The 19870-nt window shown below is 42.5% G+C and overlaps 1 protein-coding gene across 1 annotated transcript in view; it reads left to right on the top strand.

The window, feature by feature from the left end:
* The first annotated feature begins 17739 nt into the window (after window positions 1-17739).
* Window positions 17740-19870, top strand: part of FRY (FRY microtubule binding protein) — a 253298-nt gene continuing 251167 nt past the window's right edge. The window contains exon 1 of the mRNA XM_069808041.1: window positions 17740-17826. The gene's annotated coding sequence lies outside the window, so the exon portion shown is untranslated. The remainder of the gene's footprint in view (window positions 17827-19870) is intronic.

Below are 19870 nucleotides of genomic sequence, written 5' to 3'. Positions count from 1 at the left end.
ATTTATGGGACCGAGGCACTTGCAAGGAAGAACAAGTCCCCGTTATTAGTTATGTTTTCATAACCACCTTAGCTATATTTTGACTTTATTGCATATAGGCTGTCTACCTGTTATAAATAGAAGAATCAAGCTCTTAGAAAAAGAGTAGAGCAAAACTTTCAGCAAACTTTTACTTTTTAAAAAATATTTAATCAAGAAAGCTCCAGAAAATGGTTTTGAAGCTCCATAATAAATCATTCGTAAGCTCATAAATCATTCTGAAGTGTCATCAAACAAAGGGGGTTTGGAGCAATGAGGAAGATCCAGAAAGGGAGGAAAAAGCCCAAGTGTATGGGCACATCACTGAAAATAAGGAGGAGCCTGAAGAGTTAACATTTCTCAGCTGAGATGACGAGACTGAGTATGTGCTTCAGGCCCACCCAGACTGTGAAATACGATGGATATATTTGAACCACCACGAAGGCAGGAGGTCAGGTCCAATAATAAGGTCATTGTGCTGTGGCAACAAGCCCAACTGTGAGGTTTTGACCCAAGTATTCACACTTCAGCATGGGATTCTGTCTGAAGAATTCTAAATTTCCATTCAAGTATCAGAAGATGCTCTCAGTTAGTGACTCAGTCAACCTACTTGCCAGTATTGAGCCTTAATTTGATAGACACTGTCCTGCTTGGCCTGAATGGTCCCTGGAGCCTCCTGGTTTCAGCATGTGCTTGGTGACAGCAGAGCAGGAGTCCAGGGCCAGAAGAGCTATAGCAGCTGGTGGTTTCTCTGCTTGTAGCTGTGGAGGTGAAGTAGGTTCTGACTGTTGTAGCTGCTATAAGAAGTGCCCTTCCTCAGACACAGCAGGACTTCGGATACACCCAGGCTGTTACGATGGATGGGGATGCCAGGGAAGGAGCAAAGCAAAGGGGTGGTCGCGTGCTGGGGCAGAAGTCGGAGGGCAGCACCCCAGTGAGGTGGCTCTGCCAACTAAAACACATGTTGCCTCTACAAATGGAGGTGCTGCCAGCTACCCATCATCCAGATTTCATGTGGCTGCCCTGGCGAGCCCTGGAAAGGCAACGTCCTCCCCTGCACCCTCTCTTGATATACCAACTACTGCACCTCTGTAGCAACCCACAGGCATTGCATCAGCTAAATAGTGGGGGTGGGAAGGGAAATTGGTCTTGAATACACCTCTCTGGGCGCTTCTCTAGGATAATGTAGTCGCAATTTGTCGTGTTTTCCTCCCCTTGACAAAATCTTCATTTAAAGCGGTTCTTTCTCTTGAACTTTGGGATAACGTAGAACTTGATCTTTAACCAGCCCTGACTGTCCACCCAAGTTTGATTTAAAAAAACAGAAGGATACTCTTCCACATTCGTTGGTTAATCTGTTCCAACAGATTTAAAGTATATAATTCATTAAAATAAACAAATTAATTCAAATTTGTCTTTTCTGGGTTTCCACTTGCAATAATTGAATTGCCTATGAATATGAAAGAAGAAAAAAGCTTTGCTTTTTCTGACTAAAATGTCTCAAACATCTAAGTCTCCTTGTTAATTCTTAAAAGCTGTTTGCTTTTTGCAGCACTGTTACTCTTTTTTCTGTAAGTTGTAAACTTTGATGGCCCTGTCCTCCTCTGATAAGATGTAAAAAATGAAAGACAAATTGTTAAAAAGCAAAAAAAGGAGGAATTATACACAGAATCAGAGATTACAGAATCACAGCACCACAGAAAAATTGAGGTTGGAAGGCAGCTCTGGAGGTCATCTAGTCCAACATCCAAGCTCAGGTTGGATCAGCCAGAGCAGGTCTTCCAGGATTATGTCCATCTTGGTTTTGAATATCTCCCAAGGACGCAGACTCCACATCTCTGGGCTGCCTCTTCTAGTGTTTGATCACAGTACAGTAAGGAATTTTTTTTCCTTACATTTAAAACCAGAATTTCCTGTACTTAAATTTGTGCCCATGGTCTCCTGTCCTGTCATCGGGCATCACAGAGAAAAGTCTGGCTCTGTCTTCTTTACTCCTTCCCAACAGGTATTTACACATGCTGGTAAGATCCCCCCTGAGCCTTCTCTTCTCCAGGCTGAACAGTCGCAGCTTTCTCAGCCTCTCCTTGTACGTCAGATGCTCCAGTCCCTGAATGATCTTCATGGACACCTTCCTTGGTCACAGTTCAGTATGTCCATGTCTCCCTTCTTCTGGGAACCCGGATGTGGACCCAGCACTCCAGATGTGTCTCACCAGGGCTGAGCAGAGAGGAAGGATCACCTCCCCTGACCTGCTGGAAACACTCTTCCTAACGCAGCCCAGGAGGCTTTGGTCTTTTTTACGACAAAGGCACATTGCTGGCTCATGATCTGCTTGTTCTCCACCAGGACCCCAAGTCCTTCAGAGCTGCCTTCCAGCTGGTGGGTCCCCAGTGTGTACTGGTGCACGGGGTGATTCCTCCCCAAGGGCAGGGCTTGGCTTTTCCCTTTGTTGAACCTTGTGAAATCCCCGCCAGCCCATCTCTCCAGCCTGTTGAGGTCCCTCTGAATGACAGCACAACCAGCTGGTGCACCAACCCCTCCTCCCTGTTTTGTGTCCTCTGCGAACTCTGGCCCGTTGTCCGGGTCATTAATGAAGATGTTTTTAAACAGTGTTGGGTCCAGTATCGACTTCGCCAGTGACTGGCCTCCAGCTGGACTGTGCGCCTCTCAGCCTGGCGGCTCAGTTTTCAATCCACCTTACTGTCCATTTATCTAGTTCATATTTCATCAGTTTGTCTATGAGACATTAACAGGAGACAATGTCAAAAGACTTACTGAAGTTAAGATAAACAGCATCCGCTGCTCTCCCTTCATCCTCCAAGGCAGTCATCTCATTGTAGAAGGTCATCAAGTTGGTCAAGTATGATTTCCCTTTCACACAAACATGCTGACTGCTCCCAGTCATCTATTTGTCCTTCATATATGTTTGGAAATGGTTTCCAGGATTATTCACTCCACCACCTTCCCAAGGATCAAGGTGAAGCTGACTGACCTGTGGTTCCCTGGATCCTCTTTCTTGACCTTCCTGAATATAGAAGTGACATTTTCTTTCTTCCCATCCTTAGGAATGTCCCCTCATATGAACTTACACAGTTTCTTAGGATATAAAATATTGGGGGGGGGGGGGGCGGGGGTGGTTAAAAAGATTTGTGAGATTTTTTTTTTCCCCTCTTATGACTGTAATTCTTTACAAACATTTCCATGGCTATTTGCCTAATTTTTAGTTAAAAAAAAAAAAAAAAATTCAGAACAAACAGCTGTGCCTGAACAAATATTGCTCATATAATCGCCCACCATGAAGAACTAAAAGGAGAGTTGCCTTTGTACTGTGTTAAACATTTTTACTCCGTTACTACTGGGATCTGTTTAACAAGCAAATAGGAAAAACCTAACAGTTGGCTTTACAACATAATTTTTTGACAGAACACAGTGCAGAATAAAATAATTTCTTGTCCCTCAGAGCTAGTAGGTGATCAATGACAAATGAAACACAGGAGCAGGAACTGAAGGCAAATAGTGAAAATCCCAAATGCTGTTCAATTGTCTGCAATGCAGGGAAGTTTTTTAAGGTTATCATGAGCCTGATGGCAGCAGAGAATGTTCCCCTGTACCTTTTATCAGGGAATGACCGCTCGACAAACGCTTCACCCTTGGAAATCCTAACAGGAGATACTCTCAGAGCTAGATCTTTTAAATGGTAAACTTTTCTATTATCTCCCTATTCAAAAGAAAGGATAAAATGGATCAGGCTGCAGTGATACTAAACTACGCCCAGAGAATGATGTATTTTAAAAAAGGGATTTTAAAACTCTTGCAGAAACCCATTTTATTCAGCATTTTCAATGTTTAGCGTTTTACAATAAGTATGTGCCCTTAGGATAGTTCTAAAATACTGTGCATTATTCATTGTTCGTCCAGGATAAAACCAATTAGTTTTCCTACTCTGAACAAAGATTTTTCAGGAGGCACACGGTAATATCAACAAAGGTCCCCTCAGGACAACACATGAATAAAGGAACAGAAAGTAAAGTTAGTCACCTTCCTGTCTGCATAAATCTATAAAAAGTGCTTCGGTATGATAGATGATGGGGATGGTGGACTGAATGTTGAACTATGTCTCTGCATTCAAGCACACAGATGCCTTAAATAAATTATGTATCAGAAGAGAGCCTCTTAATTCTAAAAAAGGCTGCACCAAAACATATTCATGGCTTGGGCTGCCTTCTCCTATTATTCTACTGTTTAGAAATCAATAATATCAATAGTTTCTGAAAGGTCAAACAAGATGATGTGTTCGTTGGTATGAGTAGTATTTCAATGTTATCTGTTCTGCAGCCTAAAAATGTAAGAAAAACAGCACCATAATACCCATTGCATGCAAGGTAAAATGTTGCAATGCTGGTTGTGCACACTAGTTGAAAATTAATTTTCCATCTAATGTCTTTGTTTATAATTTGGCTCTCACTAATAAAAGCAAAGGTGCAAGTAGTGCAAGTATCTCCTACATGACATCTCTCCTTCCTTGAAAAGGCTAGCAAACCTCAAAACCATTCTGGGAACTTTGCCTGCACCTAAAAACAGAGTTTCAGGGATTGCAACCAGCCCTGCACTTCCTGAAGCACAGCGTAATTGTAAGGCTTGTAATAACACTATCTACTTCATCACGTTATTGCAAGACAAGCCAGAAAACCAAAGTTAAAGTATTTAATATGAAGAATGAAGATGCTCTCCTTTCAAGCTTTTTTATCCTTTTTTTTTATGCTCCCTGCCGTTTGCTGTCTTTTCTCCATCTGCATTTTATTCCTGTATTATATTTCAGCTCTGTTCTGTGTGCACTGATAATAACATCGTGTAACTGAATGAAATGCTGTTTTTCAGAAGCTGACATTTTAGTTACTTTTGCTTTGCTTCTGCTACCACACACAGAAAGGGGCAAGAGAGTGACAATGGAGGAATTGGAGAGTAAATAATCTCATTTGTAAAGGTTCACCAAGCAGCACAGCACAAAGGAATTAACAAGATGTTCATGGCAGCTTTTTAGCTCTTTAATCACTTCTCTAACATGTGGGAGACTTTTCACTGCAAGGGAAAAGGTATCTCAAGAAAGGAGTTCACTTTTACTAGATATTTTTGCCCTTCATGATAGCACTATTAAAAATAACAGCAGTCCTTGGATTTTATTTCCACTTAACAATTAATGTCTCTTATACACACCTCTACGGCTGTTTAAAGCATCTCCATGTCAACTGCCCCGAGCAAATCTACCATATATTCTTTGAGAGGCCCTCCGGCACTAAAAATGTGCCACCAGGGTTTGTGGCCCCCATAACAAGTCCCTGCTGGCCTTGGCCCTAACTCGTACTTAAAAATAGCATATATATATGGACCAATACACAATTTAAGTGCAAGAGTTATTGAACACTGCGCTTACCAGTATCTATTGTGATGGTGAAAAGCATTAATGCCATAAATCTTATTTATCACCTATATATAACCATTCAGAATCCAACTCTCTTTTCACCCTAACAGCTACTAAGGGGATTATGTTAGGGTGAAGTGCTCTTTGCCAGATCATGCAAATGTCTTCTGACACTTTTTTCTATTACAAAATACTTATTCAAAGGGAAGGAGTCCCTCAGCTTCACTTTTGGATGTTGGGTGATCCTTGATGAGATATAGTTTCCCAGATGAATAGGATGAAGTGGGACCAGGGCTCTTCACCTGTGACAGTCTTTGAGAAATCCAAAAGGGACACAGACCCAAAGTGTGGCCCTTGATGGCACAAGGCAGAAGTGTTTTAACTTAAATATCTGTGGCATTTCTGTGACCATTTCCCCTCCTTGAATCAGTTGTGCACCTTGGGGAAGAAAACCGACAAATAAGGAAATATCCTTCTATTGCGACTACCAGAAAACTGGCCCTCAGGTCTCTAAAATCAGCTCCACTCAGCATGAGAGAAATGTTATCCCAGCACAGGAATATCCAAACACAGGAGCTGAGATCAGACATTGAATGAATCTCCATTGCTTCATACCTACAGAGGAGTTTGCAGTCTTGTTGAGGGTATAAAACTCCTCTGCTCTGATATCCTGGAGTCTTTTAATACCACTTGTGTAAATCAGCTTTGGGCACATAGAGAAGATAGTAAAGAATAGAGGTCCACTGCCTGAGAAGTTCAGCTCCAGCTCTGCGAGTGCTGGAGCTCTGTCCCCAAGCAGATTTGCTGGAATGGTTTTACTGATCCTTCTTCACACGCGCGCAGTCAGATCATCTCATCAGCGTAGCTGCAGCAGATGGGCTGTGCTGTCAGAAAAACGTGTCCTGGAGGAATAGCTTTGGCCAAGGTTCTTCCACGCACCACGTCTCCACTTCTCTGGGCTGAAATGCAGTTTCCCCTTCTTGCCCCCACCCTAGGCTGGTACTAAGCCGGGTTTTCTTGCAGGGCTGCCTCTCAGCAGTTACCACTACCCTGGTTGAGCTCACTGAATAAACAGAGAAAGGCCAGCATTGCTGCAAGGGAGAGGTCAGGAATCAGCAACCAGTGATGGGGGAAAGCGTGGTGCCACTTTCGGTGGCTGACAATATTTAAATCGGCTTGAACAGGTCACGAGACCACAGGCGGAGACTCAGGTAACGCTCCTTGGCGCTGCACTAACAGAAGTTTCATTATTTCCTTTAGTATTTGCAAGTAAGGGAGAAAGGAGAGCCACAGACAAAGGCCTCTCTTTCCCTCAAACCAATGCTAACAAATAGCTTAAAAAGCATGAAGAAAAAAGGAAGCAATATATTTAATACGAAAATACTAAGAAACATTTTTCTCCTATGTGTTACTCTTTATCTGTAGATCTGAAAGCCATTATAAGGACTTTTTTAACACAAAACCTTTTTTTTTTTTAAAATTCAAATATTCCTCTGTTACATCACAATTAAAAGTGAGTATTCATACAAGATCCCTGGAAACAGACTGAAAAACATTTTCTTTCATCATGTAACCTAGTGAAATGCAAATAGCAAATAAGCAGCCACATACAAATAAGGTTCCTTCCAGTATTAATATTTTAAGATTATATTAGTAACACAGTAAGCAGAAAGTTTTTATAAAGTATGAGGTTTTATTGACAAAGTTTGTTTGAAAGCACATATGCATTATAGTATGTATTGTTCATCAATATTTGGAATTACATTTTTCTAATGAAGAGACAGCTAACAGAATCCTCCAAAAGGCAGGTATATACTCCTGGGCTTCTACTAAAGCACAAATCATTGAATGCACAGTTCAGCTCAGAAGCTTTAAAATAAAAGAGTTATGAAAAGATTTAAGACAAGTTTCAAAAAGCATATTGGCTTCCTTTCAAAACAGCTGAGAAAGCTGCATCTTATGACATTATTTTTATGAGTTAATTTAGTAAGTGTATGGAAGCTTTTGGTTTTCCTTAGATTACATTCAGCGTTTGAGAAATCATGGAATTATTTGTGAAGCCACCACGAGCAAGCAGTTAATTTCCTCCTAATTTATTAAATGATTAATCAAGGCAATTTTTAAAATTTTGTTTCCAAACCCATGTCCTCAGTTATTGTGGGTGGGCAGACCAAGTTCTTTAGAAAAGTGGGCTCAGAACTGGGTCAGGACATTTTGTGAGCCAGCATCTTGGTATCTCAAAGAAATATTGCTCATGGTTTCAGAAAGCAGAAATCAAGAAGAAATAAAATGGGGGAAAAAAAAGTGTCATTATTAGCATCTCCACAAATACTTAAACTATAAATATGCTTAAAGTTACAGTGTCCCCAGTAAACAGTTCATAATCTAACATAAAAGGACTTTTAGTCTTGGTATTCTGGGATATAACCCCCCCCCCACTGGTAAATTTAGCTATCTAGGGTTCAGCTTTGAACTATCTAGACTTTCTGGCACCACTGATTGAAATCCCTTTAGAATTGACTCATCCTTGATTTTCCTGAGCGTGCTAAATTGAGCATATTTATGTTTGGACCTTTTAGACCCAGACTTTGCTCTCAGGATACAAAAAATGCCAGATTTTTATAATGCCAAGACCCTCAAACCACATATGAAATGTATTTGCCTAAGTTCCTCCTGCAATTAGGAAGATTTATGAATAACGCAGAGCAGTATATCTCTTAATTACTGATCCGCTCAAAGCATCACACCTATTTCACCGGTTTTCAGTGCCCAGAAACATTTTGTTGGATGACATATTTGTGTGCTGCCTTTAGTTTTAAAAAGCAAGTATTTTGTGTACGGAAATCCTCTATTCATATTGTCAATCTGAGCTCTGAAATATCCCTTCAGTTGGTCAAAGTGCTAGCCTTGGCTTTTTGGTAGCAAAAAGCTGAACCAATCACACCAGAAAGTTGCATTATGCAACAAGGCTGGCACCTGGAAATCTATATGGAAGTCAAGTGACAGGTAAATGCAAACAAACTTGGACAGAATGCAGCATGCCGAATACTCAGAATCGGTATCTCATGACTTTGTTAATCCAGCAGTGACCACATGAAATCTGACTAAATATATACCTTAACTGGCTCCTTTAGGGGATCTGGTTCTGCACAGATCCATACTAACTGCTCATTAAATCCATGGCCCAGCACATAGTTTGGCCTTGAGATCTACAGAGCTAAGGGTAACAGCAATACCCCATTTCCAAGTACTCTTCCAGTTGTGAATTCTGGTTGTGGTTATACAAGCAGCTGACTTTATCATGATTTACCAAAGTGGAATGTCTTGCTCTCATTGCTTCCCCACTCTTCTTTCTCTGCCTCTCTCCAATGCCCAGCTATATGACCCCAATTCTCAGCTCTGGCATTTATCCGACCTTTTTGGGAGCCAATTCAAACTGTTAACCCACCAGAAAATGACTCATTTTTTTGATGGACTAGTTTTCTATCAGGTTGGTGAAATAAATGAGCTTGTGCAGAGTTCAGTGACTACACAGCTGGCATAAGGTTTAGTAACAGAAATGTGCAACCAGGATCTTGGAGAGGAGAAAAATGGGGGACAAGGGAGAGTCTTCTTCCTTTTGGCAGCAGCAAACATTAGATCACTTCACCCTTGAGACAGGGACTAGATGCACTTGCAAACACCTTTGACGGTTCTACTGCAGTCAGGCACCTCGGGATACACCAATATTGGTTCCAAATTTCTAGTAGAAATAGAAAATTATATTGATGCAGTGATAAATATGTTGTCAAATGGACTTCAACAAAAGGGGGTATAAAATAACCAATTCTTGAAAGAATACTGTAACACAAAACCAATGGATCCAAAATTGTAATGATATAATTATTTCTGACAGCAGAAGCATTTGTCCTTATCATTATGACGGAGGGCATAAATTGGGGATTAAATTATATGCTTATATAGATTATTGTACCTTAATTACTGTATGAATTTATGTATTAATTCTGCACTCACTCATATTGCTGAATATCTGAAATGATGCTTCTGAAACTGATGAAATTACTCTGAATTTTCAGTCATACAAATTAAATCTTAACGCAGATTTAAATACTTGCTTCTTAAGGGCATAGCTCTGGACAAAAAACTAAATTAAACAAAATTCCTTGTGTTAAAGATTCAGGCCCTTCCCCAAACACACTTATTTTCATCAAGCAGGCAGGCATTAATCTAGTAGTCACTTGAAAAGAGGACGACAGCGGACAGCAATGGAACCTCTATACACTGCTGAGCAAACTCCCACTAAAATTAAACCCAAAATGAGCATTAGGACTTCTAAAGCCTAGAAATGTGTACCAGGGGAATTCTGGCAAGCAAGTCCTTGCCAGAAGGGGGGAAATTCAGCTGACTAAGCATAGGTATCTAGTGCCATTTGAGAAGTCTAGGTACGGTCTCTGGGACAGCAGGTGTCTCAACAGATCCCCACCTGTATCTGCCATCCACAGGCAGATGTCTGAGCTGCCCCAGGGCTTCTCAAAGAGTACCAGACGTCTGTGCTGAGGCAGCTGAATCCCACCCGGAGCATCTACCGTGCAATTAAGGACAACTTCAAATTCTTCTTTAAGGAGGCTGTGGAATGAAAAAGGTAACTATTGTTAAGTATTGATTTTATTCCATAAACAAAAACACGTTTAAAGGAAGCTGCCCTACCCCCTTGTTTAAAAAAACTCATCACTTTTAATCTATCTAAACATACTCATGAGTTTTTAGGTTTGTATTTTCTGTCAATAGCCCTAAAAACTATGACTCCTATAACAAAGATTGTACTGTGTAAGAAAACAAGAGCCTTTGATAATAACCAGCTTCAATTTAGGATGGTGACACACTAGGCATTTATGCAAAATGAACTTAAGCAACAGAGAGCATGAGATGATTACAGCCTTGTGCATCGTATGGTGACTTCAGGTATAGAATTAAATGACATCAGAAAGGCAGCCTAGAAACTTCTGCTGCATGTTTGGGTCTGAAGGAACAAGAAATGGGAATTTGTGACAATTTCTAAGTCTAGAGGTCCAGGAAGCGTGTGCAGTCCTGCCTATCTTTACCTGTTCATAAAGGTTAAACCACTGCCTGTTGATTTGTACTGCTTCATCCTTGTACTTACAGTCACTAGCACACACTTAGCAAAAGTGAGATTCACTGCTGTTTTATACTGAAAGGTACTGTGTAAGGAGATAATTCCTTTACAACAGAGGGCTGTAGAGGAACAGGAGGCAGTAGGACAGAGGGGGCTGTAGAATTAATTTTCCACACACATAAATGAGAAACAAAGGCTATAGCAGTTGCTGAAGCAGACTGTAGTAGGCCTTCACCTTCCTTCCAGCCCAGAGGACTCCAGAGTGCAAAGGAGGGTCTGTTCCTCAGTGTTACAGCTCACCACCAGCGCAGTTAGCAAAAAAGGCTGAAAATACACAGGGCTGTGCCTGTGCATGCATACATGCACATGCCCATGATACATGCAACCAACATATTTCAACAAAATCAGGGTCTAGGGCTGTCTGCTTTATGCTACTTTTCCAACTTTCGCCTGTTTGTCCAACTGATTTATTGGGATAAGTATTTTGCCCGGAAGTGAAAAGCCTCTCCTGTTTATTGCTTGCAAAACAGTTTCATCATTCATAATAAATAGCAAAAATATGTAAGGAAAGGGACAGTTGCTTAAGTCACCTGGATTCTAAGCACAGACGTGAAAACAGGGTCTAATTATATCTATTTTCTTTCTAGAGTTTCTAGAAATGTGATGATGTTTCAAGCAGCAAAGGGAACTAGTTTTACATGAGCAGCACACACATACAGTTACCTTCTCTGCCGCTCTTCCTCAAGTAGCCCATACTTTAGCATGTGTCACCTCAGTCCGACATTTTCTACTAAGATCACTAATTCATTAAAAAAGGTCTCACCTCCCACTTTGAAGAAACTCAGTTTCCATGGATGTAATACCTTTGAAAATCAAGCAGTATATGCTGTGAAATGTAAGTGAGAAAGGTCTCTTATTTGCTGTTTGGCTCATTATGCAGTAATATCCAGCCAGCCCTCACACTACTGAGACAGCAGAACATTTGATATGAGACTTAACAACAGTCAGAGATAGCGGCTGTTTCTATTTCAAAGAGCCCATGTGTTAACACACACTAGGCTTATTACCACTCTTAACAGAGTCTCCAGGTGAGCATGAGAAGTCTTAGTTCTAAAATTAGGGTCTCTGTTGTCTCCAAAATCTTAACAAGTAAAACCACACTGCATTTGTGTGTCATTACCTTGGTCATGCTGCTACACACAAATCCAAGCAAGCATACTAAAGTTAGAGTCCCATATGTCTTGTTGAAGACACAGCAATGTCATTCACCTGTCAGCGCAGATCAGAGAAGCAGCACACAGATGAAGCTGGTGTAGTACACATTTAGCGAGTAACATCTTCTTCCTTATGCTTCGTGAAATGTTCTAACATGGGGAATATAATTTCAGTGCTTGGTCTAGTATTGTAGTTCCTGTTAAACAACTACAATTATTTCATTAAGGCTTATTTCCCAATCAGCTATGACCCTATTCACAATTGCATTGAATCAAATCATGCTATTGGAGAAGTTGCTTGTGCAGTGTCAAAAACCACTGCCTTTTTGCACCCCCTTTCCACTGGTAAAAACAACAAAGAAAGTCAAGAAGTCACAGAGAAATACACTGCATGCTTGAGTCCTTTAGAGGGGACAAACAGTTGTATTTATTTAGACTTTGGTAACCAATATCTACCTTTTGGTTCCCCTGCCTGAAAAATCAGTATAATTAGATACAACTGCATAGCAAGCAGAGTTAGTGGAAGGCATCTGAAGGGTGAGCAGACGTCTGAGGGATGGTGAACATAAGTACCTCAAGACAGTGCCTCCCTCCATGAACTGATGAAGGCCGTCATCAAAATGCATTTCCTCCATTATTCCCCAAAAGATGAATCTCCATGTGGCATGTTTTCTAGGTGGTGTCCTGAAGTCATCAAACATATCCCCCTCTCCTCACTTCTGACAGATGAAGTGTCAGCTCCACCATCACCTCCCATTCAATCTGTCCACACTTAGCCCAACTAACAGAAACTGGCAGAGGTCAGTTCACAAATCTGGTGAGTTAGTAGTTGTCAAAGTTCTGCCTGAAATCTCATCGTTGAATTAAGACACTTCTAGACTAAAGACTCTGCAAAGGAAGTGCAAATTTTTAAAAGGTAAGATTCGTTCCAGTCACTGGAAATAACTGAGACTGTATTTAAGAATGTAATTTTCATGCATTTCCATGATCCTGGCCTTCAGTGAATGGAAACAGGATTTTCTTGGATTGTCCTAAATTAAAAGAAATGGGCAAGCTCTGCCTAATACAAAATGATGTAATCTTAGGTATTTACACTTTACTTAAAAATAGTTCTCAATGTCAGGAGAGAAAGGAAGTGTCAGTTCTTAGCAATAACAACTTCCTCTTTTATGTCTCTGCTAATGTTGCATTTGTTAACACCGGAAAAGGAGTTTGCAAAATCACATATTTGACAGAACTTGTCACAACTGAGCAAAAAGAGTTGATGTTTGAGTGTTACCAAAGTGTAAGTAAATGTAATGCAACAGCTGAAGAGCGCTTGTACCCTATATACTTTGAAAAAGCAGGGAAGTGTCAAGCAGAAAGGTGCTTAATGCCTTCTTCCTGCCATCATATCAAATAATTTGAATTTTATAATTTTGAAATTTTCTAAAGGTTTCCTTTGTCCTTCATTGTCACTAAGCCGTTAACTGAAGAAGTGGAAAGGAGCAGAAAAGTTGGGGACTTCAAGCCATGTTAGCTGCTGTGAAGGTTGCTCTCTCTTCCAAAAGACACTGTAACAATATTCTGCTCTCAGGTGTACCAAAATGCCCAAACTAGGAAAAGTATTTGTTATTAATTGCATCAGACTGATAAATTATCAGCTGCAGCTCTGAATGATTTTTCCAGACATTCATTTCAAGCATGTTTCCTCATTTTCTTGGAAACTGAGAAATGAAGAAACCAAAGAAACCCAAACTGCCATAGCTTATCACTCTCTTTTTGTCAGTGTACAAAATTCCTTCCCATTAAAAGTTGTGCTATAAAATTTCTGTTATGTGTGGCTTCCGAATATCTGTTAAGTCATCCAAATAGGCATTTTAAAAGCCAAAAGATGCAGAGATAAAATGTTAAAAACCCCCAACTTTCTACTCTAAAATATACTGAGCTTTATGGAGAGCTTCCAGACAAATTCTGTGATCTTTAAAAGTGTGCAGGCTACTTTATTAAATGACAGCCCAACTCCCAGCCCTTCAGCCAGCATGCACACCTTGTGAGTAATCATTTCAGGCTGGAAATTCAACATTCAGTATCCTCGTAAGAACACAGGTATTCTAATTTGCTCGCAAGGGACTTAAGTATCATTACTTACTATTACGAAGAGCTGCCACTGTCATTAGATCAATAATAGAAAGTAAGTCTCAAAGACTTCAGATACTCCATTCCCTTCCTCTTCCATGCAGTGACCTTTCTTGCACAGATTCCAGTTCAGTATTTACTCCAACATTAGCTTGTCTCCTTTACAATGTCCTTCAACTTTCCACTTCAACATCCCTTTTGTCCATTCAGCCACTCAATACTGTTTCGCAGGATCGCCCCATAATACCTTCTTCTTTACCTTCCTTCAGTGTTTCTCCTTCAACACATTTTAATTCCTTTTCTTCCCCTGCACACTCTTTTTTCTCAGCTCACCTCCCTCCCTTCATCCTCCCTATCATTTCAATCTCTTTCCAAACCAGCTTCCTGAGCCCCTCAGTCTGTTTCAGTGCCCTATTTCCTCACTTCTAACAGACTCTTCCTGCTCAACAGTCTTTCACAAAGTGTATATGCCAACACCCTCTAGTCCTTCATCACTACACACTCCTTCAACATTACGTTCCTGTTAATTCACTTTCTGTCCTTCAGCTTAGATTGCTCTTGCCTCCTAGCAACTTGTTCTAGCAAGGTTTTGATCCACAGTTTAACAAATTACTGAATAGATTACCTGATAGCTGAAATGCTAAAATAATCACCTCTCGTTCTTTAATTATAACATATTTTTTGTGTTCATAAAAAGACCTGATTGTGTTTTATGGGCAGAATGGCAAAAAAATCCCTGGATGATGCACATCTGCATTTGAGAAATGAGATTTCCTAATTAAGTGAACAATGAAAATAACAATACCTGAAACAAGACCATTCTAACCCCATCTGGAATCATTCTAACACACAAAAAAGAGCTAAACTCATGAACATCCAGCTATATCCTTCCAAAATCTTTTAAAACATTCTTGGTGTGAAAGTAAGTCAAGTATTTCAAATAGTAATACATAAATAAAGCATAATATTGGTATAGCCCTCTCCTTCCACACCCAAAGGACAGGTGGGATAGAGTTGCCTTCTACAGGAAGCCACTGGTTCTCATAACTGATTTCTAAAACCATCAGAAAAACAGATTTACTCTATCTAACCTGTGGCTTTAAGAGAAATCCTAGTTAAATATAATTACAAATCTAGCTGCCCTGAGGGCAAGGGGGGTCACCCAATCCTTTCTAAGTCACAATTTCCCCTCTGCTCCTCTTTTTTCCCCCAAAGAGTAGAAATTTTGTCCCAGCATGCACAATCACAATCGGTCCTGTAGTGGCTGAGCTGCATTGGTTAGCGTACTCTAGGGACTCAGCCAAGATTTAACTTCTTGCGCACACTACTCGCTCTCAGAGATGAATATTGTGTGTATAACCTTTAAATTCTTGCATCCCAGTGGCTTTTGAAAGTTGTATGTGTAGAGATTTAATTGGGGTTCTCATGCAACCTTACACCTCTATAAAATTCCAAGATGCTTTCCAAGAGCTTAGTCTCAACCTACAAGATGGCACAGCTTGCAAAGACATCGTAGGCGCTAATGACAACGCTTTTCCTATATCTCCTCAGAATACCCTTCTGTTTCTGCTAATTATACCTTATCTTCATTAATTAATTATTATAAAGGTCAGAGTCTATAATGAAGATGCTGATTTTTCTCATAAAATAATCCCCAAGATACTGGTCTGGGGACAGGAGATGGCTCCAGGCCCAAACAATTTACTTCTTGTGCAGAGTAAAGGGATGCAATGAGGAACACCGTAAAGGTGGTTAATCAGGAAAAGGGAACAGAAAAGGCAAACCCACAGTAAGGGGAATACCAGTTCTCAGGTGTAAGTATTTATCACACAGTTTTCCTACAGAACATCAAAGATGAGATTTCAGGGAAGGCTGAAGCACTGAATTAGCTGATGGTGAATTAGCTGAGAAAACAGTCTCCTACCTCCCCACTCTGAATGCTCTGACATTGACCCAAAATATTTAAGAGCTTGTCCTGCAGAACGCTAAGCAGCACTAACAGGCAGGCGGAGGTCTATTACCCCACTGTCCCCTAACGAGCCTGTGCTGCCTGGCAGTAACGCGCAGCACAGATGGTGTATGGATGATGTATAGACAACAATACCTACTTTTTCATCAGCCTGTGACACCCTGTTAGATACATCCTTGTTGGATAAAGAATTCCCATTCATAATTACTCTCTGAGATTCAAGGGTTTTAATTTCAAAACTAATTGCTATGAGTTATATATGTTTTATGTCACACAATAATTTAGTTGCCACGGAGGTGCCTAACTGTAATATAGCATATGGTTTATAATGGATGACAAACTAACATGAGTCATATATAGTCTGGTTTTAGCCTGGAATCAATCCTAAACAACACAGGGCTTATGTGATTATTTTGTTATTGTGTCTGTCAGTGTATTTTGAAAATTTTGAAGCCTTTGCCAGTTTGACAGGTCAAGTGGAGAACTGGGATAGAAGTCTCAAAGACACTATATTCTTTGAAATTTCATGAGAATTCAGAGAGAAGTAGAAGAGACACCCCTATTAGTCTATCCACTAATTAACATCACCACTAATTTCACAGTTTTACTTGACCCTCTTATTAATTTGGAAAGATTAATGACATGTCTTTTGACCGGCGGCTCTGCACATGGATGCCAGCCCGGCATACACACAGGAGAAAAAAACTACAGGTGACTTTGGCAGGAGGGAGAGATGCAGAAGACTCAGTGGAAGGATATGGAGAGAAAGAACATCCCTCCTGAGGAGACCAGGCCTCATCAGCTATGCTGCTTAAGGAACAGTGTGTTTCTCGTAGGAAAAGGACACCAAGCTGCTTTTAGAAGCCTAGTTTCCTAAAGCTGAGTAGAAGTTGGTATATATCTTAGTATCTTGCAGCTGACAAACTTATTTCCCAAGCCGACACATACACCCTTATAAGAACAACCTTCTCACAACTTGTCTGTATTCCTAGCAGTATTCCTCAGTGTTTTCAAAAATTATCTAAACCAACATGAATGGGTTTAAGTCTTTCCTGGTTGACTCCTTTCGTACATACCGTCACCTTGCTAGCTACCTGTCACTGCAGATGTAAACCCCCCGCTTTCACCGTTTCCTCGCTGGCTCACACAGGAACCATGTTCCCGCTCTTTTCCGAGCACAGAGCGGCCGCTGCAGCTTCTCCTTCTGCTTTGTCTCATTTTAGACCCGCACCCCAACTAGGATTTCAGTTTTGAGACCTCCCTGCTGTCAGGTGCTACCGGCACCGCGCGTTTCCCTGAAAATCCCCGATTTTACACCCTTCGAGAGTCTCCATTTCCCTTGTTTCGCACACCGACCATCTCCCCTCCCGAGCGGGGTTATCCGACCCGGGACACTTGCCGCCTCTCCTCACGGAGAACGGCGCCGGCATCGTGTAACACACCGCCGAGACCGTTTCCAAGCGCTCCCCGCCGCCGAGGGAAGCCTCTCCGGGCCGGCTCTCCTCCTGCCACCCCTTCCCCACAGATGCCGGTGGGCTCTCGCCGGGCTGCTTCGCTTTCCCGCCGCGAACGCCCAGGTCGCGCCGCGTTTCCCTGAGGGGCAGACGGCAACCGCCATTCCCGCCTCACAGCCCCTCTCAGGGCGTCCCGGCGGGGAGGAACCGCCCGCCCCGCCCCGCCCCGCGCAGAGACCTCCGGGCGGGGCGGCGCGATTTCGCCGCTGACTGGAACTGCCCGCAGCCGCCTCCCGCCTTCTTCCCTCCGCGGCGGCTGTGGACGCAGGTGAGAGCGGGGCGGCGCCAGGCGCCGCTGAGGGAGGGCCCGGCCGGTTTGCGGCGGCGGCTGCTCTCGATCGCGAAGGAGGAGCCGGGCGGAGGGAGGCCGGGCTCAACTTGACAGGAGGGAGGGAGCGAGGGAAGGAGGCGCCGCCGGTGGCTGCGCTCGCCGGGCGCGGGTGAGTGAGGGAGCGGGCGGGCGGCGCGGGGAGGGGAGCGGAGAGGGCGGCTGAGGCGCGGCGCGTCCCCGGCGGATGGCGGGCGGCTCGGAGCGGGGAGGCGGCCCTCGGCCTCGCCCCGATGAACGAAGAGAGGCGGGGACACCCGGCGGTCCCCGGCTCCGCTCCGGGGGACTTGCGGCGGCGTCTCTTCCCTCTCGCGGCCCGGCAGAAAGTTTCGGGGATGCCGGTGAGGTGGGGGGGGGGGGTCCCCATTCCCCTCAGCCGCCCGCCCCCCCCCACCTCCCCCTTTGCCTTCTCCACAGAGCCCGGTCGCCAACCGGCGGTCGCCCGCTCCGCCGCCGCCTTCGTTCCACGCTCGATCGGAGACAAAGCCGCCGCCCCACCTGCCGCCCCGGCCCCTCTCCCCGCCGCGGGGCCGCCTGAGGCGGCCCCGCGGCGGGGAGAGGGGCCGGGGCCGGCTGTCCTGTCACTGACGGGCGTGTGGAGAGACACTGGCCCGCTGAGCGCCAGCAAACTTATTTTTAGATGTGCTTCCCATCTCAATGCATCTTAAAAATAGCAGAGTTCTTATTTAAGGAGTGGGGAAGAAAGTGGTTCTGGAGGCCTCGTGGTGGTTTTGTTGTGTTTTTTTTTACAAAAAACCACCATTTTTTAGAGAAAAAAAATCGTTTCGGTGGTATAGGCAACTGGGACGGTTAATATCCACAGGTACACACGGGATGCTTTTACTATATCTTCATTAAGGTCACCCCTGAAGCACGTGAACAAAGGTACTCACAGCTTTTGTCCTTCGCAGTGTGTCTTCAGCGTGCGATGTAAGGTCTAATGTACGTGGCACACCTGATTCGTGCAATACTTTTTATAGGGTGACTCGAGCCTTTTTGATCTGTCATTCTCTTCATTTTCTCCCGTGTCTCTTCTCTCTGGAACGCTTGCAACATGTGGGTGATGCAGGTGGAAGGAGTGATAATGGGCTGCAAGGATCAGTACTGTTTATTATTTTGTAAATTAATCTCTGGTTTTGTTCTAGCTACTGTATCTCTGCTGATTCTGGTGACAGAACTACCATAAAATAAACGGGTCTTATTGCGCCAAATGTGCAACATTATATCATTTGTATCAATGATTTCATCATGATTGCTTACAAAGGAGAATTCTGATTTTTATTTTAAAAGCATTACAGATATATGGGAGACTTGGGCAGATGAAGTGTAAATGGAAAAGGAAAAGCGTATCTCCAATAGGGAAAGGAATTTTAAGAAAAAAGTGTCAAATCATAGAGTACTTTAGATTGGAAAGGACCTCTGGGTGTCCTCTAGTCCTGTCCCCATACTCAAAGCAGGTCCAGTTGGATAAGGTTGCTCAGACCTTGTCCAGGTGAGTTTTGAGCATCTCCAAGGATGGAGATCCCATAGTCCCTGTGGTTGTGGTGGTGCCAGTGTCTGACCACCTTTGTGGTGAATTTATATTTTTTTTCTTAATCTAATGGCAATTTCCTGTGTTGCAATTTGTTTGTTTCTTCTTATCCTGCCACTGTGCACCTCACATCCATCCGTGGGTGATCATAGTCATGTACATCTGTAGTTCTAGAAGCTGGTAGAAACCATGCTAATGTTTTGGACCAAAGGGCAGATTGCTTCATGACATCATTCTAAGTATAATTGCTACATTTTATTCTCATAAGTTGGAAATTTATTCTTTGCAAGCATTTGCTTAACATTTCCTATTTATTTGAATGTGGTTAATAGCACATTAGCATACTCATTTAAAATGCATAAATACCTTATGAAGACTATTTGTTTTCTTTTTTTTAATCAAATGTCTCAAATAATTTACCCACTTCTGTGTGTCCATTGGCCTTGTGTTCCTTAACTTGAATTTGTGACAGTTTGCTCCCAACTTTTGCTAGAGTCCTTTCACCATTAACAGTGACATATAGTCTCTTGAAATTACAAAGAGTCCACTCATTTTAATAGAATAAAAGCTTTTTCACTTTAATCTTGAAATAGGTTTTCCTCGGGAAGGGATGTGCCTTGAACAA

This window comes from Haliaeetus albicilla, chromosome 20, assembly GCF_947461875.1.
Source record: "Haliaeetus albicilla chromosome 20, bHalAlb1.1, whole genome shotgun sequence".
NCBI classification, from domain to species: Eukaryota; Metazoa; Chordata; class Aves; order Accipitriformes; family Accipitridae; genus Haliaeetus; species Haliaeetus albicilla.
This window is presented reverse-complemented; position numbering and strand designations above follow the sequence as displayed.